Below are 26,605 nucleotides of genomic sequence, written 5' to 3' on the forward strand. Positions count from 1 at the left end.
CTTTATGCATCCCTCAAGGCACACAAAAAGATTCCCCCTGGCAGAGCAGGAGAGTACTGAAATCTCCTGTAGCAACTGGCCGCTAGCAACAGTAACAAACAGTCTGTTGTCCAATTATTTCCACTTTTTTAATTATTCTGAGAGGCAGACTGTGCACAGGGTTCAAATTTTGCACCCTGAAGGGCTCAAGCTTTAGCTTGGCTAGAGATAAAGATGATCATGGACTTGATACCTTTGTGCCTCAGTTTCCCTTCCACAAAAGAGGAATAGTGTTTTGTTTCCTTTCTCACTCCCATATGGGATGCAGAAGTTCAGAGAATTGGATCAACCAGAGGCCCCACAGGAGTCAAACTTATTGCTTGTACATATTTGTGCTGCATTTGCAAGGAATCCTGTTGGCTTAAGTAGGAATAAAAAGTTGGACAGATATTTCCTGGCATCTTGAGCAAATGGACTTAATATTTCAGTTGTCTTTATGTTTTGAAATAAAAAAGTGAGGTTATTTCCCCTAAAAGAGGCTCACAAAGCTAGGCAGCTTCACAAGATGAGGTTTTTGGGCCACTACATTAGGGATAATAGAGCTTACACCTATGCTTTTGCTATGCAATCACTGGAGCACCCACCTGTGCTGGAGACCCAAGTGAAAATGAAGCAGACCCAAACATTTCTGCAGCTTGTGAATGGCCAGTTCTCTTCAGTCTACACCTTTCTGGGGATTTATCAGTGTGGGGAATTATTAATCAAACTTCATCTTTTGAAAGAAAAGCCTCCTACCACCCTCAAACTTAATATTACCCTTCTCCATTTACCACGTTTCTCATTCTATTTGGATTCTCCGCTTGGGTTTCCCCTGGGTGGTGCCTAGAGCGGAGAGGACCCATATCCCCATCCTCCTTTGGGAGTTCCCTCCCTCCAGCCCAGGGGGAGGCTTGAAAATCCCCACAGAGTGCTCAAGGATCTGCTTTTGTGCAATAAAAAGATTACAGGGGAAGCAGATAACCTTTTTACTTGGTACCTGTGATGCACATTACATACTGCCTCTGGCAACATCATGAGCTGCTGCTTGTAATGGAGGCTTACTCTAGAAAAAAAAAAATAATGGATTTCATCTACTCTGATGCCCAGAGAGGAACAGACCATCTGCCTTAATAGAAATTAGATCTATATGGCCCTTGAAACACCTGCCTTGGTTTACCCTCAAATGCCACCAAAATATTCACATTTAATCGGGAAACTGTCAACACAAATGTCAAAATGCCTTACCGTGAGAAACAAGGGCAATTTACTTTAAAATTAACTACTCAATTGGTTTTCATCTAAAAAGCAATGCACTGGCTCCATCATGACAAGCTTGCTCATTTTTCATCTGTGTTGTCTTATTATGCAGAATCCCATGAAATGATACCGTTTTCTCTCCACTGCAAAGCTCAGGAAAAACAAGATACTCTTCTCTGCTAGCATTTTACATGTAGGACTTGCCCAAAAGCCAGAAAGCCAGAATAATATAGTAGTCATGAATAATACATAGCCAAAATGGATTGGTCATACATCATCTGTTGGGTTATGAGTCTCAGCTTTTACAGCTCTTCTTTATAATCCTTTCTGTTTTGTTGGCTTCATCTGACAAGGTTAAAAATAATCTTGTAGTCCCAAAATGGCATTTTCTTCCTCTTGGTTCCTCCCCTGCTCTCAGCGGGCACTGAGCGGTGCCACTGGCGAGATTTGCTGCGTCTGTGGATGCATTTAGTCTGCTTCTCAAGGAAAAATCAGAATGATGACAACTCTGGTCCTGCTGAAAGTCGTGCAGGGTGTGAGGTCCGCAGCCAGGTCATTCGCATTTGCTGCTACCACTTTCTTTCTCAAGCCCATGCGATGGGTTTGATCTTGCACCCAACACACGCTGCCATGTGCAGGCAGCTTGCGATTTGACCCCAGGATGGACTTTACAACCAGAGAACAAAATATCCTGCTAAAAGCATCCTTTTGAGGCTGAAAGATGAGGGATGCAATGTTTGGATATCTGGATTAATGGTATGCCGCTGTCAAGAAAACGCGAGCTTGGGGAAGGAGTCCACAGGCTTTCCTTGGAGAAAGTGGAGGTCAGTGGGAAATGGTATTTTGAAATCAAAACTGAAAACAGTTTTAACTAAAACAAGATGGAGCTGATGCGAAAATCCAGCCACAGGAAGCCTGCTGAGCAAACCCAGTTCACAGGAGAGTGAAGCCATGAGGTGTTCAGGCTATATCAGGCGCATCACTGTGTTTTGGAATCAAATGCTTTGACTTTTGCTGTAAATATTAGAGAGGAGGGTCTGAGTCTTATTTTAAAAGCCCTTAATTTTCTGCCAAAGGAAGAAGCTTTTTTGGTTTTAGTAAAACTTCCAGTTTTGACAGACACTTTTACCAGCTTATCTCCAGCTGCTGAACCAGAACGTTCTGAGAAGGCAAAGCTGGTCCCAGCGAAACACGCAGCTGCCACAGGCTCCCGTCAGCGCCACTGCCGCGTCTGCACCACCTGATGTGGCATGAGAGGATTGTTTGTGGTGAAGGAACCCAAAGCAATAGGCTAACACGTGCCTTTTTCCTACTGTGCTGTCAAAAGCAGAGCTCCAAATACACCAACAGCAAACGCCACCCCCCACCTCAGGAGCCTTTGTCGTTCTCATAAAACAATTTAAGTACATTATAGCAATGTCAGTGCCTTCTGAGATGGGCAGCAGCTTGCTATATGTGGTATGACAGAGCAGAAAACAATTATAATATAGCAATGCTGTCACAGCCAGAGGTCAACCTGTGTATCACATGCTAGGCTTATTGCTAAACTTTCTTACGATGTATAATCTGATATGTAAAAAAAAATGTAACACATTGCAAAAAAAAAAAAAAAAGAGAAAAGCCAGTGCTCTCTGTTGGCCTCTTCCTTGAGGATGAAAAGAAAAGTTCAAAGTGCAGAAGAAATTTACTTCAAGAGTGTGATCTGATCGCAGAAGAATTCAAGTGCGTGTGTTCTCCATCACCTTTAAAAACACAAGAGGAAACCTGATAAGAAGAATGGGATTACTGTAATTTGATGGTAACTTGATGGCTGGCCCCTGCCCATCTCTCCTGGAAGTCAATGGAGAGATGACAATTCCATTAAGTCAGTGACAGTTTCATGAAGACCTAGTGAAAGACTAATATACGTTGCTTGTTCACCCCTGCTTTAAACCATAGGATGGATCACAGTTCTGTGAGTGATTCACAGCATGTCGAAGGATGTGTTCCTGAGACAGGTATGGAGGTACCGCAGAGTTCATAGTGACATATCACTTCCTTGATGAGCTGCTACTTTGACTTTTTTTCACTATTAAATCACTCTATCAGAATATGGCTCGAACGGGCATATATAATCTAAATGAGCCATTATCGCAGGGAGGGTTGCTCTGGGAAGCAAAGGGACCTTTCTGCTGGCTGCCTAACAGAGTGCTTCTGGAAGCTCGGATCATCCAGCACCAAGCAATGCTTTTAAATTCACCAAGAAAATTGGACCAAGCTTGTTTTACCACACATCCAATTCATACATGGTTAAATGCTCCCCATGACTGAAATTGCATGTGTATCTCACCATATTTTTATCTGGAGGGAAGATGTGGGGCAAGAGGCTTTGGGTGACGCTGCACCAAGGCACCTGCCACCTGCAAACCATTCAGTGCAGTAACTGGGTCTTCTTCGTTACTTAGTGAAATCTGCTCTTGGTGGCCTCTCAACACAGCTACAAGGAGATTGTACCAGGACACTACACTATTATATCTGAAGGGAGAATAAATGAAAAAAAAAAGCTCTTCATCACAAATAACTGTTTCCCATGATTGATGACATTCATTTTGACCCGTATGTAATAGAGGTCCTAGTCTGCAGCGTGATTAAAACAAGCAGAAGATTAAAATAAAGAGAGAGGCATGAAAAAAGGTGAAGGAGACAAACTCATTTTTTGAGTTTTATCTCCGATGTGAAGAAATTAGGATTTGATAAAACATTGCCAAATAGTGCTGGGAGAGGAGGAAGCATCATATTATTTTGATATGAGAGGGAAAGGGTCATTTGCACCTTAGAGTTAGGATTTAGACATGTTTTTAAGGTCATTTTTATCAAAATAGTCCATTGGTTTAAGATATTGAGCAAGCAAAGAGCTAAGTCCTGAATTTCAGGTAAGATCCTACAGCGTTCAAACAGTCTGTTCAAAACAAGAGATTCTACAGATTCAAAACAGCGAAACCAAAAAACAGTGACCAAGCTGGACAGTGCTAACTCCTGTCTCTGCTCTGGTTAGCTGCTCGGAGAAATTAATAATTCTCACCTGGAGCTCAGTGGTGCTCTCAGAATTAATGTCTGGAAAGGATTTGAAAGATTATTTAAAGTTCAGTGTCATGTACAAACTGAGGCCAGGAAATGTAGATAAATCATAGGGAAAATAATGAGGTTCCTTCAGGAGTATTTCTATCACTAAATCTTTGATTTAATTATTTGCCTGATTCCAGAATACAATCCAGAAACCACTTCAGATGCAAGCTATTCAGTCAGCAGAAGGAATTGTGCACGATTTTGATGTATTGATTCAACTGCCACTGAATGATTTGAAATGAAGATCGAATACTCTGGAAGTAATAAGATATGATTGAAGCTGAGAACTTCTATGAATTAGAATGGACGGCTTTTTCTGCTTGACTGCTATAATTTATCAGAACGCTAATAATGTTTATTACTTTAAGACTTACAGCTCGCTGGTTAGATTTAGACAGAACTAAAGCTGTCTGGGCCAAGCAAACCCTTCTACTCTTAGGCATTTGAAGGTGGACAAGGCAAAGCATAAGAAAAATGCAGTTCAGAAAATCAGAGCTACTGAGATAACTCTGACACTGAAGACACCAGAGCAGAAGCAGCATGTCCTTTCTGGACCAACTAATCCCAAACTGGGGTACGTGTCCTTCAGCCCCACCTGCCATGGACATGGAGCATCTTCCCAGCACGCAGCTGAGAGTCCATGATTCTCCTCTAGACATCACTAGAAAACTGTGAACAAATCAGTCAGAATGGAGGAATACAGTAAACATCAGAATTTAAAATAATGTTCCACTCTGCCTTTTGCTGACCACGCTCCCAGCTACGCCTTGTATTTCCCACACAGGGCCAGAGAGAGATGGAGGTTTGTGTCCTTAAAGCATCTGACAGCTAAAATCCACAGAAAGAGTTATGAACTGCAACCATTCGAGACTCATTTTTTATCCGAATATATGCATATGCCAGGTTTAAATTTTCTGTGCTCTTTCCCTTCCTCCTATGGAGTTTTCCCAACAACTTTCCCGTTCTGATTTTGGCAGATCCCAATAACCCCAATTCCGAGCACTCGCTGCACTAATTACATAGCTCCTCTCTCAATAATGTAATCACCGTTAATAATTTATTAAATATGTTTGAGTCATCAGACCAAAAAGGTCATACAAAGATAGTGGCTATGAAATGGAAAATATGTTGGTCGGGTTACTTAATGAATTGCAGATGCATGCTCGTAACTTGGAAAAACTGAAGCACATCACATTTTGGGGGACAATAAAGCCTTGAAGTGCATTATGGATTTATGACCACAAGAGAAGCTACAGCATAAAAAAATATTGTCATTACCTAAATATGCAAATATTCCAAGTATTCAGTACACAAGAGAAAAGCATATCTATTTGTCTAGTCTTATAAGCTATTTGCAAACTAATGAAAATGAACTTTGCTGCATTATATGATCATGGAGCATGCAAAGAACAATTTGTACTTCAATAATGTTACTGTGGAGTTATGATTTAGGGGTCTTATTTATCAGCCCAGCTGGCTCTGAAACACAGAGCTGGTTTCAGCAGGCTCAGCAGCCCAGGTTGGGTGTTTTGCAGTTTGCATGTCCAGTCACATCCTGAGCTGTGGCTGCCCCCAGCTATTAGATCAATGAATGTATGAAGGTAAAACACTTCTGGAGGAACACGGTGCATTTTTAGTCGATCCCGGGGTGGGGGAGGGATTTTAAAGGTAGCATTCCCTTCCATAGCTGAAATATCTACACTGAGAAACAGTCTCTGTTTCTTGGCAAGTGCAAGTTTGCAAGGCAAAGCTGTGGATCTGAAGACCGGTGGCCTTTGAGGAGGCTCCGTGCTGAACACATGCCTTGTTTTCCAGCAGCCACTTTGCCAGCCAAGGACAGGTACTTGCTACAAGGGGGCTCTTGGCTTGTTCAGCTCTGGGTAAATTGCTCCAATGATACATCCTTTTCAGTCGTGCCAGGGGTGATCAGGCAGCAAATTCGGCTTCATCGCAGTCCTGGCAGTCCTGTTCTGCTTACTGGAGAGTGAGGGGAAGATCACCCCCCTCCATGCTTGGAGCTGAGGATGAACAGTTTAATGGAGCGCTGAATCCACATTTCTGACCTTTCATGTCTGCCAGGTGCCCTCCCAGTGACAGAGTGCATCCATTTTGATGAATAAAACTTTAAGGGTGTAACTTCTTGTTATCTAACATCAAAACTAAACATTCTCTGTGTTACAGGGCTGTAATTTATTTAAATTTCTCACTGAAGCATTACGCCATAAAAGCCCTAAGCCGAAGGCCCCATCTGCCGAGGCGGTCAGGTGTGCAGAAGGGAGAGGTCACCAACATGCTGAGGTGGCCACTGATAACCCGTGCTTGGCTTCTGGGGAGCAGCCACAGGTTTTCCTCCTGTCACTCAGTTGGGTGAGCAAAATCCACTCACTGTTTGCAGTGGGGAAAGAATTTCTGCCTCCTAAACCCATAAGCTGACCCAATAGAAAGAAATTAAGAGGGTAGCACTGATTTGTGCCTTCTGTATCAGCTCTGGTGTCTACAAACCCATGCTAAAAATCGCGCCGGCATTTGCTGGTGATACCCACCATGAGCGCCCTGGTAGGAACAACTCTGCCCTCTAAGACAGCTCGATCGTTTGAAATGAGCATTTCTCATGCACCCACAGACCGTGCCGCTCAGCTGTGGGTTTGCTTCTTAGAGGTCCCCAGGCAAAGCTGTCTGGCTTCACAGATGTTAATTATTCGTGTCTACTGTTAATTAGCTGTCTGCAGTCGGGTCCTGCCGGAGCGGTTACAGCCTGGGAGCCTCTCCCCAGCGGCACAGCCCACGGGCTTTGTTCGCCCGTCTCCCCCTCCTCAGCTCCCAGCCAGAACATTTCATTTTAGTCATGGTGCCAGAGGCCAGACCCCGGAGGACCTTTGAAATTAAACACGTATGAAGTACAGTGGAGAGGGAGGGTGGGGAGAAAAGGGGGGAGAAGGGGGTAATTTCAGCTCTTCAAGCATGCAAGTCGAGAGCTTTCGTGATGCCTTTCAATGTATTTTTTTCAGCTGGCCACAAATCATGTCCTCGGCCATCCAAGGGAACCTGCCTCTGTGATGGAAATTTCCACACTTGCCTCGGTTGGTGTCCTGCGTTTTGTTGTTGCTTTGCTGCCTTCAAGACATTGTAAATAATTGAATTATTACAGGAAGAAGGTTTTTTTATTGCAGAAAAAGAAATCCATCCCTGGTTTGCTAAGCTCAGGAATGCAACATCCAGGGTAAACTCTCCACCTGACATTTGCTGTTACCAGGAAGCAAAAGTTCTTCATTCACCAAAGACTGCGTAATTGAAGACACATCACATAATTTTCAATAAAAGGTTCATTACAGGACGCATTTCCTACCTGCGTTAAGTCTGAATCGTATTTCTTTTGTTAGGATGTTCAACAAAAATAAGTGGTTTGGAATTTCAGCTAAATAGCTGTGAAATATCCTGGGCAAAAAAATTCACAGGCAGTAATTCATACCTTTCCACCTGCAACTGCCTGAGAACAGGTCGAGTTCTTACCTAAGTGTTACAGTGGTTGTTAAAACATTACCAAATGATTTTCACAAATGTTTCTTGCTTGGTAATTTCCTGGTGACTGAGTCACTGCAGGTATTTGACATTTGAAATTCAAATTTTGAGCCCTTCTGACGGGATGCACAGATTGCAGGAACAGACCTGTGCTCTGCTGGCTGAACACACCACCAATCTCTGCCACAAGTGGTCTGGTGACACAGCCCCAGCCACTACCTCTCATTCAGCATCCCAAAGTCAACACAAGCTCCATCAGCTCTGAAGGCAGCCATCATCGCCCACCTTGCGTCTCCAACCTGCATCTTTAGGCATTCTCCCAAGCTGCAGGGTCATCTGCCCTATCCCTCCTGCCAAAACTCAGAAGGACCAAATAATCCATGTGGTATGAACAGGGTGATCTCTTCTGACCACCACTGGGTGGTCTTCCCTGGGGTTCCCCAGGGGCTTCTCCTCTCTCCCCTTAGCGCACAGGCTCCTTGGGGCAGAGGTTATGTCTGCAGCACCTAGCTCATTTGGCTCATGGGTGTAACTCCTAGGTGCCACGGTGGTACAAGCAATAAACAGTAACAACAAATCCGAAGTTCCCATCAGAGGGTACTCTTTCTCCTGTGCTCCTCAGAAACTCATTTGCTGGTGCATTCAGCCAGAAGCCAACATAAAGGACATGCAAACACACACCAAGCGTGCTTAAAAATTCACATGAATATTCATGGCAATGGGATTTTTTGCATTGCTCAGCCCCCTCTCCTTCTGTTGTTGACACAGAAATGCCACTGGGAAGTGGGGGTTGTGGCCATTTAAGCACTCACTGCCTCGACCACCAGCAGATGCTCTGATGCTTGCGTGCGATGGACTAGCTGGTGCCGGCGGCATTGTACACAGCTGCCACCACAGCTCCTGCACTTCTGCTGCCTGTTGCCCTCTCCAGCTTGGCAGAGTTGGGCCATTGCGTTTCAGAGAGGAAAAATCTGAAATGAGATAGGGAAAAGAAGATTTTCAAGGACTTAAAATAAGTATTTTGCATTAAAGCACGCAAGATTTGATGGCTAACTAGTGTCCTTGCTGAAGAAGCCCTGACAAATTCCATTGGGGGTAGACTGCTTGGGGGTCTTTGGTAGGAAACCAGTGTGATGCGGTAGTTATGTACACTCCTGCCCTCCTCCAAATTAGGCAGTTCTGGTCCTAAATGGTTCTTTCTTTTATGAATAAGATTTCTGTTTCTGTGAGGCGTAAAATGTCTCTTTTTACAACAGCTTTTCCTTTGCCCTCTCCCCATATTTCCCTTCCCTGCTTCCTAAAGCAAAGCAGCTATACCATGTTTCTAGTGCAAGTGCTCGCCGCAGCCTGCAGCTCCGTGCACTGTGTCATGTAATGGATCCGCGTCCTCGTGTGTGTGGGCTGGAGTGTTTAGCTGTCATTTACAGACTGCGTGAGGTTTAGAAACTCGATGATCCGAACGCGTGACGTTTGGAGTTCTGGGCATTGCAGGGGCAATCTGTGCTCCGTGGGAAATGGCACGGGTAGGATTTTCAGGGCTCCCTGGGATGAGAATGGCAGCGGACCCCAGCATCCCACTTCTCTGTGCAGTGCAGGGGGCAGAAGTGCTTCTAGTCAGCTCCTAAATCACCACTTCTGAGACACCCCAAACAATGCCGACTTACCCCAAAGTGCTGTGTTATGAGCTATGACCTCTCAGGAACTGGATCACAAGCAGCCTAAGCACGCCTGCAGCGGGGCGGCAGGAGAGGCTGCAGGAGGTAACCCGGCAATGAAGCAGAGATGTTCCCTGGCAATAAACATGAGGACATAAAAACATCTTTACTATCTTCAGAGCAAACTGAGAAGGGAGAGCAAGGAGCCACCTGACTGCAGCTTTACGCTAAATGACTTACAGAAGGAGAGAGTGAGGGAATAACATTGGAATTACAAGGCTTTAAGATAAGAGGAAAAGTGGCAGCTGAGCCAGGAAAGCAGGCTGGAAGTGGAAGGGTGTTTAAATGACAAAGCTAGAGGGATGGTGAGGGCAGAAAGGCTCCTAAATCACCTTGAGAAACTGCTGTGTGGAGAAGATGGCAGCAAAACTGTGGCCATACCTGGGATGCCTGCAGGAATTCTTTCCAAGGCGATGCTCCTGTGCTATCAGGTAGCAGAACTGCAATGCCTTTAGTGGAGCTGTGCCATTAGATCCGGCCCACTGCCTCTGGGTCACTGTCAATGCCGGTTGAGAGGACAGTCTGGATGGTGTAACTGTCCTGGCAATTGTCTTGGCAGGTATCGAGGGTGCCTGGCCAGCCTAGCATCAGTATCAAAGATGATTTAAATAAGTTAATGGATTGGACTGGATGGTGCTGATCTCTTTATCTTGTCATTGCAGACCATCAGCTGTCAACAAAGGAAAATGTAACTGAACAATATATTTGAGGTGGTTTGATTTTGTGGATAGAGCTGTCAACAGCAACAAAAAAAACCCTTCTGTCACAAAATTAGAATATTGTGCCCCAGGAAACCAAATGCTCAAAGACCAGAACACCCATTTCAAACTTTCCACTTCGGGCACAGTACTTATTCACTTCAGGAAGGAGGGCAGAGGAAAGAAGGCAAAACTAATGAGGAAAGGGTACAGCATGTGTTAATCTTGCATGGCATGGCAAGTGGATGGCGGAAGAGATGCCTGGTCCTGGAAGGAATGGGGTGTGGGCATCCCCTGGGCCCCGGGGGTTAAGGCCAGGCGGGCGCAGGTGCAGAGGACGTGTGCTGACATCTGAACGCAAAGTGAAAAATCACCTCTTGCAGAATCTGGTAAGTGGCTGGGGAAGCTCGGCTGTGCAAGGCAATTTAAGCTCAATAAGTCTGTAAGAAATGGAGAGATAAATCAACACAATAAAAATACGATGCAGCAAACCTCAGTGGCTGTTGTGGCCCTTGATCGTTTTCCATGTTGATTTCTGCTGGCACTCATGGAGCCGGTGAGGATGTGCAATTCAAGGACCTGGGAAGAATGGCTCCCAGGGATGGAAAATGCTGAATGACCAGATGAATATGTCCCACATTAAACCTTTTCACACTGCCTTAAATGAGGTGACCTTTTGCCTGTGTGGAATTATTTACAGCACCATTGTGCCATTTGGCAGCGTTGTTTTTACTCTGCTGGCCCCTATCAGAATGCCCCAGGAGCATCTGAAATAGAAAAACAAGGAGCACCCTCGCCTTCCAGCAAATATATCGCTGGCCTATGGTAGGACAGGAAATTAAAAAATTCACTTGTCATCTTCCAAGTATGACATGACCTCTGCATCACAGGAAGAAATCTACCCCATGAGGCTAAATCACCACTTATCTGCTTAATGTCAATCAGACATTAAGCAGATTGACTGGGAGATTCTATTTACTTATTTTTAAATGGGAACCCAAACAACTTAATACTCCGTCTTGACTTAATCTGCTGGCAGGCTGGGTATCCAATTTTTTGTGTTTGTTTATCCATTTATTTATTTATTTATTTATTTATGCCTCTTTTCACCTCCTGGGGCCTATTGGTTCCTATGGGAGCAGGTGCTCTGTAACTGGGCTGTTGTAGCAACGGATGAAACCCACACAGAGATTATCCTTGCTCTATAGCCATCTGCATTGGTTGCACTCACTTTAGCACCAGTTTTTAAGCATAGGCTCTTGTGGATTATCTGCATGCTTCAGTGAATACAAATCAACTTGCAGTTAAGATTAAGATACAACAATTTCCATTATATGGGAAGCATACGATTATTAACAGAAAAAAGTGGTAAAGCGGCGTACAGGTTGCAAGGTATAGGCAGCAATTTGACTAAATAGCTACATGTGGAGAACACTGGAATTGGGAACCCTTTACGGTTTAAGAAAGCAGAAAATGTAGAATTAAGATGGCATTAATTAAACACGACCCAAACTGTTCTAACCCTTTCCCATGAAATCATCATCTTCTAAGCTGTAACATGTTAAGTATACCTGAGAAATAAAGCTGATTTAATACCCCTTTTTTACAACCCTACCCCTGAAACAAAGGGCAGTGGGTTGCCACCTCACTTTTATTCTTTTGATCTAGGTTCCCTACTAGTCTGGTACAGATATCTGGTACAGATAAAGTCTGGTACTAGATCTGGTACTAGCAAGGACCTGATGACAATTTAATCACTGCGGTGACTACCATGTCGTAATTAAAGGCTTGCTGCTGTGAGGTGCTGTATACTTGGAGTGTCCTCACAGGTGAGTTTTTCTACTGGTAGCAGATAGCCTTTCCTAAATGAGCAGGGTGGGATTTTCAAAAGCATGTGTAGGAGCCCAAGCAACTTGAGTTTTAATGAAGCAGGTGCTTGTGGATAATTTTCTGGAAGCCCCGTCACACTGTGGTCTAATCAGAGATTGTGTTTGTTTATACAGCATAAACAGATATAAATGCTGCTCCTTTTCTAGATATAAAAGTCTACCAAATCTGGCCTTCCATGCTAACATGCACTGGCCAGAAAAAAACCCAAACCCTTCCTTTTGGTTATAAACTCTATTCTCAATTGCAAGAAGACAAGAAAATGGGCATGCTCTAGTTCAAGTAGTCTCATTGCAATGCCTCCCATCTCTGTGAAGCAGTTACACTGCCCTCAAGTCAGATGTTAAAAATCATAGCTGGCTTTAAGGTTTTTTCCTGATGAAGCCTACTGTTCCCCCAGCTTTCTCATACACAGACACCTTCTGTATTATCTAAATCCTCCCTGTCACACACTTTTCTGACCTCTTCTTTAAGCCTTCTGGAAGTGGAGATGCCTACATGATCCTGTAATGGAGATTAATATTTGCAGAAAACGCAGAGTCTGTTCTGACTGTGGAACAAGCTTTAAAATCACTGTGTGGAATTGTCCAGAATTGCTTTGAGTCTCTGATGGGGCCCTGAGAGCACTAATTAGCGCTCATAGCCCTGACCAACCTCACCTGGTGCCTCCACCTGCTTCCATGGGCTCAGGAGTTCATTTAAACTCAGCTGGGTTTATTCAGTTCTTCTTCTAAGCCATGTTGGAGCAGTGGTGGTCCTTAGCTCAGCCCTGCCTGGTTGTTGATCCCACCACAGAGACTGAATTGCTTGCTTAACCATGGACCTGCCTCCTCCATTAACTTGGTTCATGACCTGGACTTCCACCTGAAGCTGGTCACCAGCTCTGCCTTGCTCAGATACCAAAGGATGGAACACTGCTCTACTGCAGTGCCATGCTCTGCTCCATGTCCTTTAGGGATCTGCTGTCCCTCTCTGCTCCCTGATGGTTTCTTTGCCAAAGGTAAGATCAACTAGATCAAGTTTTTCCACAGCACACACTTTCCTAACCTGTTCTTCAAACCCTGTGGAGCTTTCTTGCTGTTACTGCACTGTAGAAGTGAGTTTTTGAGCATGTGTAGAGAATATTTAATGCATTACTTTGTCTTTATGGGGTTATATGGTATTCTCCTCTAAATCACAGGTGGGTTTCATGATGGACGTGCTTGTAGGCTCTCTCCCTTGATATATGGAGAGGCCAAGACCCTCCATGAGTGTAAGTGCACAGTTGACTCATTCACCAGAAGTCATTCCAGAGTACCCACGGAGAGCACTCTGGAGGCCAAGAGCACTAATGGAGGGTCAACAAGTTCATTTTAGATGGCTCAGGGTCAGAGTCTGGTCTAGGTTCTATTACTGAAGAGACAGAGTAAATCTCACGGGCTAAATGTCACTATTCCTCCTTGACACCAGGCATAACAAAACCAGAATGTACCCTTCAGAGCAGTTTCAGCTCTTATGATCAAATAAGATCCAACAAGCAAGACTCTGTTTGTCATAATTGTGTCCAATGACCCTCTTAGAGTATTTTTAGCTGGATAAATGCCTCTAGTGTTATGCTATTTTCTATCTTAATGTGTCTTCTTAGACTGGCTGGTGGAAAGGCAAAACAAAAAGTCTTCACATCAAACCCCCATGTAGCCATCAAAATATGCCTGGCAGCTAGCAGAGTAGCTGTGCTTCTGGTTTATGGCTGTCAAATATGCCTGGAGATAGAAGCAAAGTAGCCTCTAGCTCTGGCCCTGGTTTAGTAGAACTAAAATAAGTGTAAAGCCATTCTTTTGATGCATCAGAAAAAAGTTTGACAGCCCTTCCATAGTGAACATGGAAAATCACAGGATAATAAAGTGGCAGAGAACAGGCTTGGGCACATTTTAAAATATTCTGTAGAAATAGAAACTAATAGGTAAGTTCTAAGAGCATTTATTTTATGGTAGGATGGAAGCTTAAAAACAGTGTCGTGTAAGCAGCCTTTCCCCTGCATCCCAGAAGCACTGCTGTTCGAGCTGCTAACTCAGGGTTTGTGTACAGTGGCTGTCCTTGCAGCTTCCCCTGCGCGCCCGTGAGTGCGGAGCCTCCAGCAAACCAGTGCTTCAGGGGTAATGAGAGAGGCCCCTCCAGAGCCTCATTTTATTAGCGTCATATACTGGAGTAGTCCATAGTGCCCATAGTGAATGTGATTGATGCTTGTGTCTCAGCTAAAGTTCAAAATATGTAGTTTAGCAACAACAGCGGTTAGGAGACCTCCAGTAATTGCTGGGTGAAATACTAATGGCCTGTGGAGTGTAAGTTGGTTGGACTGAACGATTGTAATGAGCCTCTCTGCACTCTGTAATCTGCCTTTAATTCTATGGAAACAATAATGGGATCAGTGAATAATGAAGCAGAAGAAATGCAAGAAAAGCCCAGTAGATTGTGCTATCAGCCATCAGAACAACCATCACTTCTCTGAGAAAAGTTTTAGCGATAAAAGGAGTAACGCTTCAGCCTGTTCTCTCTTGTTATTATTGAGCATAGATAAGGGGAAAGTCTGTGAGAGCATGTGTAGGACCTGGGTGTGTGTTTCTTGTCCTGCTCTTAGCCTGCACAACTGCCTCTTATTTAGGAACTAGAAAAATGAAGGGCCTAGAAACAAAAAATTTGAAAACTTGTTTAGCTCCTTCTGTAGACTTTATCTGCAGTCTCAGCAATTGTCAAGCCTGCATGCAGGAGACGGTACCTCATCTGCAGTATAAATGGATGATATAGGCAGATGGAAGAGATGGTTGCAAGCTCAAAGAATGGGTGTGCAGGGAGATGCTGTGAGTAAAGCTCAGGTTCCCTCATCTAATTTTAGTCCCTTAAACTTGGGCATTAAAGTCAGTCTGCATGAAAGACAGAAAAGTGGGGTTTTATCACCAAGTCTTTCCATAACACGGGGAGGCTAAAATTGGCAGTGGGACACTGGGTATAAGGATCACTCATACATGTAGAAAGAGCAAATTGTCAAGACTGGTGGCGGTTGCAGTCTTTACCATTTCTAATTGCCTTTGTAGTATTTTGGATAAATATCTGCTAACAGAACCAATCTAAATGAAAACTGGAGATTGTGCAGCAGTATTTAAGAGATTATTTATTGTTGGACATAATTAGGAAGCCTAGATTTTTGCCCATGCTTAAGTAACATCGTATTGACACAGCTTAGTGCAAGAGGTAACTAAAAGATAATTTACAAACCTGTAAGTTTGATCAATGAGCTTTTTAAAGCATAAGCATAGATGAGCCAACTTCTGAAAGTTGTGTGTGGGCACATCATTTAATAAAAAGCAAGAATGTAATCTGTTTCCCTTCTGTTTGAGGCTGGGCACGGCCCAAAAAGTCCACTTTCTGCCACTTAGAAGACTTAAATCTTAGTTACTTCTCTGCTAGTGTGATAAGGCTGGGCAGTGCTATTTCTTGTCTCCCAGTTTTCCCATCTGCAAACCAGGGAAGGTAACAAAACCTCCTTTCTAAAGAAGTTCAGGTCTCTCTGAAGCCTGTGCACAAGCCAAGGTGCTGTTACAGAAATAGTGTAACTTTAACCTTTTAAACAGTATGGCGGAAGCCTTTTGGCTGGTGTCGATAACAAGGGGCTTTATTAAAACCGGACAGGGTATCAAGAATTATCGTGTTATCTGAAAGTCCAACAAAATTCTGATTTCCAGTGATAATCAAACATCTTAGAGAATATTCATGTCACAGATCTCATTTCAGCCACAAATAAGGCAGGAGAGACCCTTTGTCAGGTAGGGGTAAGAAAAGCACTGCTGATGTAGGAAGGTTTCTCTTGCATGTGGTTACCAGTGCAGAATGCACCCTGTGCCCTCTGTTTGATACATGGTGTTAAGGAAACTAGCCTGAAACAAGACAATCAGGAAAAGGTGGTTAATTATTTCGGTCAGTACACAAGAGCCTACACCTGAAAACAGAACAGGAATTGGGTAATGGTGCAGGGGTGGAGGAAGATACTTCAGCCCCATCAAGCTTTAAAATTGGCTGCTGCAGACAGGCTGCTCACATCAGGAGTGCACTGGTGTCCCAGCAATACCCCAGGAGCCCCACTGAAAGCTGATATTAAACATGTATGAATGTATTTGCTGAATTTGGACCTTGGACTTGAATACTGGCATCTAGAAGTTGGCTTTGTAAAGAGTTTCTCAGGGCTCAGCTCTGCTGGTGTATTTTTATAACAACAGTTTGTGTGTTTTGGCAGTTAAGGTGAATTACATCATTTTACTCTATCTTTATGCATTGTATTTACTTTATTTCCTTTTCTAAAAATATACACAAGTTGACTATTCAAAGATACGAATCTGAAAACAGATAGAGAAAAACCAGAAACCCCGTCTTCCACTTCTTCATTTAAACCACATCAAACCACACAAATAGATGCTGCTTGCAAAAGGTCTTGATGAGGAACAGACCCCAGGGTATTTTGGAGATGCAAAAGTAGGAAGGATTGAGGGGCTTCAACTTCCTTTACTTACAGAGGAGGGTTGTGCTCAGGAGAGTGACCAGGTGCTCAGCCTCACCGAGCTCTGTTCAGCTGCCTGGCGAGCAGCTCCTGCCTGTCCTGGAGGCTTGAGTACATGATAGAAACATGGGAAATCAGTTTGCAGAAGCACAAAAGGAATGTGTATGGTGAAGATTTTTCTATGCAGCTCAGCAAACCTGTTCTGAAAGGGGGCGAAAAGTGTGTAACTGGGAAATCATTTTAGATGAGAGCATCCAAATTGTTTTTCAGGATTGAGCAGCTTTTATAATGTGCACATTCTGGTTTAGATTTGAAACACAACAGGTGGCTTGTGGCATTTCTGGAGCTTATGGGCGGTGGCTGTGGGAATTTGGAGTTGTCTATAGTCTACCTTGGATTGTTTCTAACATGTTGTGTGCCCATACTGTAAAGGTTTATGCACATATTTGAAACTCCACCACTTGCTTGCAAAATGAATATGGATCTCTTCCAAGCTGTTTGCTATTATTCTCTTCTGGAGGTTCGTGCTCCACCGCAGGTGCACAGCTCCAGCATGTGAGTGCTGCTCTCGGCTTTAGGACAAAATCAGCCAACTTTGATTTTGTTGCTGATTTCAGCTTTTTGAGCTAAGCGGGCTGACTTTGCGTGAGAGTATATTCTGTTTTGCCAGTTGGCTGCAAGGAAGGAACCTCCAGTCATGGACTGTGGTTCATTGCTGGAGTGATAATATTTTTTCCAGCTCCAGAAGAACCTGAAAGAGGATTTTTGGCATCAGCCTAAACAGCAGCTTTTCCCCAGAAAACTGGCTACCTGCTGCTAGCACACCTGGGTGAAGATTGGCTGTGCAGAAGACACAAAATACAGCAAGTCTGTGCCTCACTATCACTCAAGTGATGCTCATTTTAGGAGCTGTATATATCAGTGCCCAGCTACATAAACAGCTTGTCTTTATTGGGATCTCCCAGAAGAATGCTGCAGTGGGTTAGACTAGAAGACCATTTAGCCTGGCATTGCACCATTCATCCTAAATAATAAATGTTACCTGCTCTGGCAGTTTGTACAGATTAACATCAGTGGTAGATCTCAGCAGAGAGGCAAGTACCTTTTTAAACATTAATATTCCTCCTTTGCTATAAAGGGATTTTGCAAAGAGCTATGGTCAGTGCTAGGGTCTACCTTTCACAGAAGGAAAATAGCATAAATTCAGCCACTATTCCCAAGAGATCTTTAACCCAATCTGACTCTCATGTCCATAGGCTTTAGATATTGACTTAGGTGGATATCCAAAAATGTTTCAGGGCTAGGAATGCAGGGTTTTTGTTTCAGACTGCCAAACCTTCAGGAAATAGATCTGTTGACTAATTGTGCTGCAATGCATTTAATCTCTGGAGTTTTGAATTATGTAAAGAGCTCTTGGCCAAGAAAGGCAAAAGGACTTAATAATAAAGTCCTGCTTCAAGTTCTGCTCCCCATCATGGACTAGAAGTGGGATTTTTCACCAAACCTGAGGCACCTTAATGTGAGATGTGTAGGCTGAGCTAGCTTGGCTGAAAGTGGGAGAAATTCTTTTTGGCTTCCTGTGAGACCCCACGCAAACCACATCTTTAGGTCCTCACTGTCCTTCGTTTGCCTGGACTCTCTGCTCCTGAGGGCAAGAGACTTTGTGGCTTTGCCAGGCACCTACACCAGTGGGGTCCTCGTGTAGGCTGGTATTTCAGGGTCAAGTGCAAAGGCAGCAGAGGCTACTCAGCTGAAGAATTTTGCCCTGCCTCCCTTCATCAATCATATCAGGAGGTCTGCTCTGCTGTCATGCACTGCTATCACTCATTTTCTGTACATACTTGGTTCAGGTGCATCTGCACTATTTTCTGCAAGCTTTTGATTTTATTACAATACAGCTATAAAACAGATAAAGAGCATTTATTTCAGCTACTATAAATATTGGCTGACCTTTCCTGTTCAAAGGAAGCTCACTCCTCTGTCTCTAGATTTGATTTAGGATTATTTGTGGAAGGCAAATGGATGCGTACATCACATCAAAACATCTGTCAGTGTGATTTCCCCTAACAAAGTACTACATGCAGGAAGGAGGGTATGGTGAATTTTAAGGGTTGAAATAATAGGTAGTGGTAGTATTGGAATTTCTTGCTCTGTTGAACAATCTTCTTAGGGAGATTGCATAGTTGTTGTTCATCTTCTGCAGCACAGACCCCACTGGGGGATGGTGATTGATAGCTGGAAATTGGGCAGGGATGAGACCACTGGTATAGTGGTACATGTAGAAGTAGCTAAACATCACCTGCTCAGTATTTTTAGGGAGCAGATAAATTCTCTATGGTGTGACTATGCAGGAAATGTGTGAGTTCCTGTGAGTAAAGCAGGCAGAAATGATCTGCAAGATGCTGGGTATATGGAAGAAAGTTTTGGAGGGTGATGTGCAAAAACTGATGTCCTGAAGTTATTGCATCCCTCTTCACTTGTGGCAACTTGGAGTGGGAGAGGCAAATGTTGCTACTTTCCCAGCAATGGGAGACATCTGAGAGCATTTCTCAGTCCTCAAACCACAAGAGAGCATGAATAGGCCCTTGCTGAAATGACATAGGTGCAATATAGCCAAGGAATTGTGCTCAAGTGTAGATGGAGATGTATGCAAAATATGTAGGTGAGTCAAGCTGTGTTTACTCCTCTGCTTTAAGGAAAGCACCAGGTGGTTTGGTGCTGTAGTTTGTAGATGTGATAAACAGGAAGACCTGGCATTGCTGGGGCTAATAACCATTATCTGATATGAGAATTCTACAGGAGAAAGAAAAAAATCTGATTTACCTAGAAGGCTCTTGTGATCATCTTAATTTGGGTTAAGTGAACTAACAAGGGTCTGTAAAATTTCTGGGAAACTAACAGCATATTTCTTCACGGCAAAGTATTGGATTGAATTTCCTCACAGCACAATTGCTGTTTTAGCTGCAGTGATTTCTGTGGAATATATAGGACTTGCCATGGCGCTGCTCATTTCAAACAGCAAGCCTGGTTTCTAACATTGTTTGCCAGCACCTCTAGTTTATCTGACAACCCCCAAACAATAGTCAGACTGCTATTCATTACTGTACTTTAGACAGCCCATTTCCATACGGTAATTAGAAGCTTGCATTTGTAATATACCAGCATGGATCCTGAACTCATCTTATTGTTCTCTTTCACACTGCAAGGATGACAAAGGGCCCTTACAGAGCAGAAATAGCTGGATTTAGGCAAATCCAGTCCCCCCTTCCCACTGCCCTGTAGAGAGATCTCAATCTATCGCCGAAGAGGAGATGACACGGGTCTTCTGCCCGTGTTGTGAACTGCAGTTGGGAGTGAATCAAAGGCGGGGGAAGACCCACAGCGGCTCTGGGGAAGCCGACCCAGGGGAATTGCCGGCGTTGAACGCACTTGGGGGGGGGGAGCGGGGCTGGGCGCGTCCCTCCGCGGCTCCGGCTTTGGCTGAAGTTGAGGATGAGGATGCTGTGACTTGCCCGTGTCCCCTCTCCTGGGCAGGGAGGCGGCCGCGGCGCTTTGTGAGGGCGGCGATCGCGCCTGCCTGTGCGCGCACACACACACACACACACACACAGATGTAAACATGACCTGAGCATCCATTGCCAGCGGGGCTTGTGCTGCTGGGAGTGGCTGCGGATCCGGTGGTCCCCCCTCCTCACACGCACACACCCCCCCGCGTTGGGGAGGGGGTTGGGGGCGGAGCTGCCCCCCGCACCCGCCTCGGGTGTGCGGGGCGGGGGAGACGGGAGTGGATGCGAGGGGAGAGGCGGCATCGGCGGGGCCGGGCTGGGCTCGGCCGGGCTGGGCTCAGCTCCGCCGGCAGCCCCCTGGGCTCGGCGGGCGGCCGCCAGCCGGGCTGCCCGCACCGCTCCGCACCGCGGGGCCCCCGCCACGGTAAGGGCCGGGGCGGGCACCGCATTGTTCTCCTAACGGGGGGGGGGGTGGGCTGGGGATGCGGCTGCGTGGGGGCATGGTGCGGCCAGCCGCGGGGCTCCCGTGGGGAGGGGGGGAAATGGGGGGAGCGCGAAGGTGCGGGGCTCCCCTCGCCGTGACACCGCAAATGGGGGAGGGGGGTGCGGAACGCGCGGCCACACCCACGCGGGAGCGGCCGCGGGGGGCCGGGGTGCTCCCCACCCACGCACCGCCCCCCCCGCCCCCCCCCCTCGCGGCTCTGTCCCCCGCAGCCCGCTTGGCTGAAGTTCGGTGCGTGGCAGAGTGAGGCACGGCCAAGGGGAGCCAGCCTGGGAGCGCTCGGCGAGGATTAAATCCCCCCGCGGAGCGCGATGAAGAATTGAGCGTCGCCGCTGCGATTCCGCTCTCGGGGCTCGGGCCATAAGAAATAATCTGCTCGCTTTCAGACAATGAGTGCTGGTCGTGGGCTGAGGGGTCCCAGAGGTGTTCCCACCCTAACTTCGCCTGCCGAGCAGGAGGGGATCCACCAGCGATGTCATCTTGCCCTTCCCCTTAGCGAAAGGAGCGAGCAGCGCTGTATTTAGCCACAGCACAGGGTCCGTCAGGGCTGTGAACAGGCACGTTTGGACAGACAGACATCCCTGCCGGACCAAGGCCCCGCAGAGGAAACCCAGAGCGCTTCCTCTGCCTTTGTTACGCTTGCTTGCCTTCCCGGCTTGGCCTCGCATCCTCCCTCTCGCCGACAACAGTCCCTTTCCCCGTATTGTTCTCGGTGGGTTTCCTCTCGCCTCTCTCTTCCTCCACCCCTCCTTGGCCGCAGGTCCTCTGCGGACGCGATACCCTGACATGCATTTTCCTGCTCCTCTGTGGAGTTTTTAAGTCCAGACCTACACATTTTGAGAAAATTCTCCTTTTTCCTGAGTGTAACAGACATGTTTCAATTTGCCTGGGTTTGAACTAAATTGAAATAAACTTCACTTGGAACCTGCCGCATGGTAAGGATGAGATTTCTGGCTGCCTATGCGCAACTTCATATCACTTTAAGTTATACTAACCACCCTGCGCCTGTAGGCTGGGCTTTCTAACCCAGTCATTAATGTGATGTAAAATAGTGTAATGCTTTACCTTTGACCTCACTGCTCCCTCTTTTTTATACATGGGACTAGGTGGTCCTTGGCTAAATGAATGTAGCTTTGTTGAATGTAGCTGAAGACCGGTATGTTGGAACATACCGTTCCTGGAAAAAAGTTTTGGAGTGCCTGTAGTGGCTGGAGGATGAGAGCTAGGGAGAGGGTGGGCTAGGAGCTGCTTAGAACAGTGTCTCCAAAAGGATCTAGTCTTAGATCCATTTGGAAGTGTTCTTTGCACGTCTCTGCTGGAACAGAGGGCAACGCATAGCTGCTGTCTGGGGGACTTGTTGGGTTTCCTTTAGGGGGTTGTGTTCCTTAAGCTCTGCCTTTATTTAGAGTTTTGCCTAATGAGAAGCAAAAAGCAGCTGAGCTCATTCTTGTAACTTTTGCAGGATTCCCAATAGCTGCAGTGAAATAGTCAAGCCTTTAATCAATTTTTACTTGGCTATAACTTGGGAAATCTTTGAGCAGCTGCAGGGGCACTGGCTGGAGAGCTCTGTCTGCAGGCTGGGGAAGACTGCAGTGCTTTAGTTATGCCTGGTTCATACAGAGGCAGGAACATACTTTTAGAAAAATATACCTATTCTGACTTGTGCTCTCTGCTTTTAAAAGTTATTTTCTTGAAGCTGCCCTTTTCCTTTTGTCTTTTTTTTTGAGAGCTTATTCTGCAGAAGTTAGTAATGCTTGCCTTGGAAAGATTTATATTGCATGCAACTGCATGAATTTCAAGGTTTGGTCTATTTTATATAGAGATTCATGTGGCTGATTTCCTTGGACTTTCATGGGTGCAGCTATGTCAGACCTGATCTTTTTAGTTTGATTCTGATGTATTAAACATGTCAAAACTTTTACTAAGAATGTGCACTTCAGTCCATTAGAAATATGCATGTCATCTTAGTCAAAAGACAGGGGTTGTACAGAAATCTTTCGGTGTGTTAACAAGCCCTGGGATCCCGCTATTTTGAAAACATGACAGGAGTGAACGAGCTCCTGAGGTCTAACATGCAGGTGACCGTTTTTCTGTGGTTTACTGGGAGGATGCTGGGTTTGTATTCACTGAAGCCAGTGTGTTTTCTGGCGAGTGAGATGAAATTGCTGTAGAGCTCCCCAGAGTAAAGGCTGTGAATGCAGCTCAGCTGCAGAAATCGGGGCTCCTTCCTAGGCTCTGTGCTATAACATTAAAAACAAAACTCCACACACCACCTGTAACTCATTTTCAGTGCATATTATTTGGTTCAGTCTTGTGAATTCATGGGAGTGAAGCATGGCATGAAAAGACGCCTGTGAGCGTGGCTCTGTCACCACGGTGGGACGCAGCTGATGTGGCCATGGATGGGCATTCTGGGTGTAGGCTTAGCCTACTCTTAGTTTCTGGTAATTAAAGCAGCAGAAGGTAAAAAGGAGGCCCACTGCAGGGCTTACATAATTTTCAAAGAGCTCTTGCTTATTTTCTGTATCCTATTTTCTTCCTCCAGTGCTTCTTAGCATCCACTGAATGGCAGGGAGGAGGGAGGGGAGGACCTGGATAAATGGAGTGTACCAGGATCCAAGGACTCTGTTCATGCCTGTTGCACCTTCCCAGGGAAATGGTGGGCCAATGTGTCAAATCCATTTGCAAGTGGTAGTATAAATTAAAGCTGGGGGATAAACAGGTTGGAAGGTTAATGAGATGTCTGAACTTAATTGATTTTCCATACAAATTGGCTATAATGTCCTTTGTTTGCTTTTTTCCCCTCCCTGGGATGCTGTGTTACAGCAGTTACATGAATATAAGGAGTAACAAAAGGGCTGGGGGTGGGGGGAAGTCATGGCTATTTGGAAAGCATGGCTAGGAAACCTTGGTCATACTCCCTAGGGTAGTCACTTTGGACAGAGTAAGGTAGCTCTGAATTAGGACCCAGCACCCCTGTGCCTTCTGGGTCTCCAGTGCCATGGACTGTTGGTGATCACTGAGCCACAGACAGCAGTGTGCCCTGGCTCTTATGCAGACCTTTATAACCCCAGGGTTAATAAAACATTTTATTTAGATGTGGTGTTGTACAGGCTAGCTAGGAAGACCAGTAGAGGTAATACAGTGTAAAATGATTTTTAGGTCCTGAAGTTGTCAGGCAGCAACCCAGCCAGGGTGGAATAACTCTTTCTGTAAGCCTGTGACTAGCTTTAAAATCTTAGACTAGTGAAGCTGAAGGGGGAGGATGACTAACTACTTAATATGTTGACTTTACTCCTCTAACTGGAAGTGCCTTACATAACCCTGAGATAAATGAGAAGATGCTCAGGCCACCAATTTTTGGTCTTCGTCTTGTCTGTGTAGACTTCCATTTCTACTGGGAGTATCTTTGAGTCAGTGATTGGAGACACCCCAGTGCCATAGGAGGGGGAGAGGAGCAGAGATCCTTCCAGCTTGCATGGTTCCTCAACAGTGCTAGTGTCGTTCAGTTCTTCCCATCTGTGCTAGTTTCAGCTGACAGATTCAGCCCAGGAGCAGACACGGGTCGGTCAGCCACACCAGGCTCTGCCTTTCTGTGGGTCTGAGCTGCGTGGCACAGCCAGCCCAGAGAAGTGACTCGCTGGGAGAGGAGCAGATTCTGGAGATGCTCTCGGTCCCCCCCTCCAACAGTGGCATGGGGAAGGAAAGACGTTGTTTGTTCAGGCTGCACGGCAATAAAAGTTACAACTTGGCTTATTTGCTACGAGACCCACATTTCATCTTCCCCTCTCAGATTATATACCAAAACCTAAAAAAATAAAATAGCAAATTCTCCAAGGGGCTAATACTAGGTTTTGACTCACGTTCTGTTTTTTCCTAACTGGAGTACCACAGAGAAACAGTTTCTGCGCTTAACATGGCAATTGATTGCAGAGTGAATGTGAAGAGTTGCCTGCAGACAACAGTTTTTCATAAAGCAGCCGTATTTTGATTTAAGGGTTTCTGAGCAGCCAAGGACAGCTCTAGAGCACACACAACCACACGAGAAAGAAAGAAAGATGAAGGTTTTTAGATCACCACGACATCACAGGAAGGACTGATTGATGGGAGGCTTGGGCTTGGCACCTCTGTGTTTGTAATCAGGCTTCAGATAAACCAGTGCGTGCCATATCCTGCAAGATTGGTCAATACTTAAGACTATTTGCTGAGAATATGATTAAGAGCCGAATGCAGTAAGTAGGTTGCTGGGCATAGTTGATAAATGAGCTACACCCTTATCTTGTGTGCGTCACCAGTGGTATTGTATGACAATGTTTAGTTGTAGGAACAATTCCTTGGCCGGCTTAGAGCATGCATGTCTATTTTTTAATAGGCTAAGCAGTTTGCATCCGATGTAATGGTGAAAAGCTACAGGCAAAGCTGCTATTGTTTGGTTGCAGCCATTTCAAAGCATTAAGCCTTCCTCTTGCCCCCAGCCATAATGCATCAGTGCTTTCAGCAATGGTTAACAGTTCTGTGGCGAAATGGTATAGGTTATAGACAGAAGAGCTTTTTGTTTTCGTTTGTTATTTTAAGCAACACAACAAACCATCAAACCACAGTTCCTTCAGAATTGTAGTAATTTTTGGAAAACATAGACTGCGCTTCGAATACATGCAAACTGTAATTTCAGTCCTTTGTTTTCTGTGTACTCTGTTTACAGGGCGAAGTCAGGGAAGGATGTACATGTATGCGATGGCCTCTTTGTTGAGAGACAAAATTCCTAGTAGGTCGGCCGTGCGTAGGGCTGACAAGAGCTTCAGGTTTTCAGCAGTTGTCAATACTTCAGTGCAAAGGAAGGGGGAGAACAAATGCAGTTCTGCTGGGGGTATCTCGTTAGTTATCTGTCAGTTTAACAAACTGTTATAAAAACTGTTGTCCAAGAGTGTTTGCCAAGACACCCCAGAATTCAAATGTGTGAAGCCCCAATCCACCCAGATCCTTTCACTCCTTGGCCAGGACAGGATTGATAACTACTCTGCTCTAGTTCAAAGCTTAGAGCCTGCAGGTGATCAGTTATTGCAGTTATTGATCAGCAGTGATCAAACTGTCACAGCCTAGTCATGCTCTGCTGTGTGGCCATGCCTGTGCAGGGGGAGATGGGTATCTAAAACTCTTATATGTGTAAAAAATGTAGCCCTGCAGTTTTTCTCATGCTAATGTTTGAGCTATCTTTAGTTCCTTTGGAAGAGAGTTCCATAGGCTGGTTAATCTCCCCATATACAAATCTCTTTCATACAATTAATCCTTTTTTTTTTTTTTTGCAGATCCCAGTGTAGGGGAGAGACGGTTTTAAAACAAATCCATTTATGTTGTGTTGCACTGAAAACAAACCCCTTTTACTTGAAAGCAGAAACAAAGCAAAAATACAGCCGTGTTTTCCTGCATGTTCTCGGTTATTATTGCTGTATGGTGTTAAAATAAAAGATTTTAGAGAATTATTCTCTTCCTCAAAAACTTTCCAAGAAAGAGATTACTTTCAAGCCTTTCAATCCTGAAAAATCACGTGACAATACAGAAAATACAGACAATACAGAAAATGAAGTGACAAAAGATGCAAACCCGATGATGAAATCTTGACCCTCTTGAAGTTAGCGGGAATCTTAAGGCGATAATTTTGCTTGGAGTTTTAAGTACGTACCTCCCTGGAATTTTGTATTTATGTGCTTTTAGAGATGTGGAATTGCAAGAGTTCTACTGAAATACCAGCTCCCAGGTGTTCCAGCTTTATTCATAAATGATCCAGCTGATTTCCCACCACCACCACCCTTGAAGTGAAGCATAAGATTAGGAAATAGACTCCTGGAATATTTCAATTTTTTTAAATTGTA

General features: G+C 45.0%; 1 protein-coding gene across 1 annotated transcript in view; it reads left to right on the forward strand.

Moving 5' to 3' along the window:
* Nucleotides 1-20,433: 20,433 nt before the first annotated feature.
* The window catches only part of FRMD4B (FERM domain containing 4B), a 136,959-nt gene continuing 130,787 nt past the window's right edge, over nt 20,434-26,605 (forward strand). Inside the window, exon 1 of the mRNA XM_064453491.1 lies at nt 20,434-20,657. The gene's annotated coding sequence lies outside the window, so the exon portion shown is untranslated. The remainder of the gene's footprint in view (nt 20,658-26,605) is intronic.

Source organism: Phalacrocorax carbo, chromosome 6 (genome assembly GCF_963921805.1).
Source record: "Phalacrocorax carbo chromosome 6, bPhaCar2.1, whole genome shotgun sequence".
In the NCBI taxonomy this organism is placed as follows: Eukaryota; Metazoa; Chordata; class Aves; order Suliformes; family Phalacrocoracidae; genus Phalacrocorax; species Phalacrocorax carbo.